This window comes from Petromyzon marinus, unplaced genomic scaffold, assembly GCF_048934315.1.
Source record: "Petromyzon marinus isolate PM22_M1 ecotype Great Lakes invasive population unplaced genomic scaffold, UKy_Petmar_22M1.pri1.0 PM_G_Scaffold_93, whole genome shotgun sequence".
Taxonomy (NCBI): Eukaryota; Metazoa; Chordata; class Hyperoartia; order Petromyzontiformes; family Petromyzontidae; genus Petromyzon; species Petromyzon marinus.
Genome location: NW_027423050.1, coordinates 592,501 through 595,000, shown reverse-complemented (window position 1 = coordinate 595,000; position 2,500 = coordinate 592,501).

Genomic DNA, 2,500 nt, shown 5'->3' with positions numbered 1-2,500 from the left:
CACAGAAATCCCTCGGAATGGGAAAACGGGTCATTTTCGTGTCGCCACATTGCATGCGAACCGCATGAAACTTCCAGAGGCATTTGCAGCAGAAATGCATGTGCAGTCAAAAAATTGAATATTTTTCACGGATAGACCCCGTGAAACGCTAGAAATTGGCGGGGATGTGTCTCTTGTGGCTCACGGGGCTGTTAGGGTGGCACAGAAATCCCTCGGAATGGGAAAAAACGGGTCATTTTCGTGTCGCCACATTGCATGCGAACCGCATGAAACTTCCAGAGGCATTTGCAGCAGGAATGCATGTGCACTCAAAAAATGTGATATTTTTCACGGAGAGACCCCGTGAAACGCTAGAAGTGGGCGGGGATGTCTCTCTTGTGGCTCACGGGGCTGTTAGGGTGGCACAGAAATCCCTCGGAATGGGAAAACGGGTCATTTTCGTGTCGCCACATTGCATACGAACCGCATGAAACTTCCAGAGGCATTTGCAGCAGGAATGCATGTGCACTCAAAAAAGTGAATATTTCTCACGGATAGACCCCGTGATACGCTAGAAATTGGCGGGGATGTCTCTCTTGTGGCTCACGGGGCTGTTAGGGTGGCACAGAAATCCCTCGGAATGGGAAAACGGGTCATTTTCGTGTCGCCACATTGCATGCGAACCGCATGCAACTTCCAGAGGCATTTGCAGCAGAAATGCATGTGCAGTCAAAAAAAAATTGATATTTTTCACGGATAGACCCCGTGAAACGCTAGAAATTGGCGGGGATGTGTCTCTTGTGGCTCACGGGGCTGTTCGGGTCGCACAGAAATCCCTGGGAATGGGAAAACGGGTCATTTTCGTGTTGCCACATTGCGTACGAACCGCATGAAACTTCCAGAGGCATTTGCAGCAGGAATGCATGTGCACTCAAAAACTTCTATATGTTTCACGGATAGACCCCGTGAAACGCTAGAAATTGGCGGGGATGTGTCTCTTGTGGCTCACGGGGCTGTTAGGGTGGCACAGAACTCCCTCGGAATGGGAAAAGGGGTCATTTTCGTGTTGCCACATTGCATAGGAACGCCATGAAACTTCCAGAGGCATTTGCAGCAGAAAGGCACGTGCACTCAAAAATTTTAATATTTTTCACGCATAGACCCCGTCAAACGCTAGAAGTTGGCGGGGATGTCTCTCTTGTGGCTCACGGGGCTGTTAGGGTCGCACAGAAATGCCTCGGAATGGGAAAACGGGTCATTTTTGTGTGGCCACATTGCATAGGAACGGCATGAAACTTCCAGAGGCATTTGCAGCAGGAATGCATGTGCACTCAAAAACGTCTATATTTTTCACGGATAGACCCCGTGAAACGCTATAAATTGGCGGGGATGTCTCTCTTGTGGCTCACGGGCGCTGTTAGTTAGGGTCGCACAGAAATCCCTCGGAATGGGAAAAGGGGTCATTTTCGTGTTGCCACATTGCGTACGAACGGCATGAAACTTCCAGAGGCATCTGCAGCAGAAATGCATGTGCACTCAAAAACGTCTATATTTTTCACGGATAGACCCCGTGAAACGCTAGAAATTGGCGGGGATGTGTCTCTTGTGGCTCACGGGGCTGTTAGGGTCGCACAGAAATCCCTCGGAATGGGAAAACGGGTCATTTTCGTGTTGCCACAATTGGCATACGAACGGCATGAAACTTCCAGAGGCATTTGCAGCAGAAATGCATGTGCACTCAAAAACGTGAATATTTTTTCACGGATAGACCCCGTCAAACGCTCGAATTTGGCGGGGATGTTTCTCTTGTGGGTCACGGGGCTGTTCGGCTCGCACAGAACTCCCTTGGTCCACCTGATTCGTGCATACAGGCAGCAACTAAAACTCTGTAAACCTGCTGTGAGGACATCTAAACAGTGGACCAGTGAGGCTGTGGAAGATTTGCGGGCGTGCTTAGACTGTACTGACTGGGATATGTTCACGACTGCTACCAATAGTCTGGATGAACTCACAGAGGCTGTGTACATCAGCTTCTGTGAGGACTGCTGTATCCCAACACGTACCAGGGTGAACTTTAACAACAACAAGCCCTGGTTCTCAGCAAAGCTCAAAAGGTTGAGGTTGGAGAAGGAGGAAGCGTTTAGGAGTGGGCATAGAGACAGATTCAAGGAGTCGAAGAACAGGTTTAGCAAAGCGGTGAGAGAGGCTAAACGACTGTACTCAGAGACACTAAAACACCAGTTCTCTACTAACGACGCTGCTTCTGTCTGCCAAAGGGCTCAGGCACATCACCAACTACAAACCCAGAGCGCCCCACACCACTAACGACTCCCGCCTAGCCAACGACCTGAACGAGTTCTACCGTAGATTTGAAAGACAATTGGACTGTCCTGAACCACCCCTTCCCACCCAAGAGGCCCCATCCCCCACCCATACTACAGAAACGACTCTCTCCTTTCAGGAGGGAGAAGTTAATGGGCTTTTCAAGAGGCAGAATCCACGCAAAGCAGCCGGGCCGGAC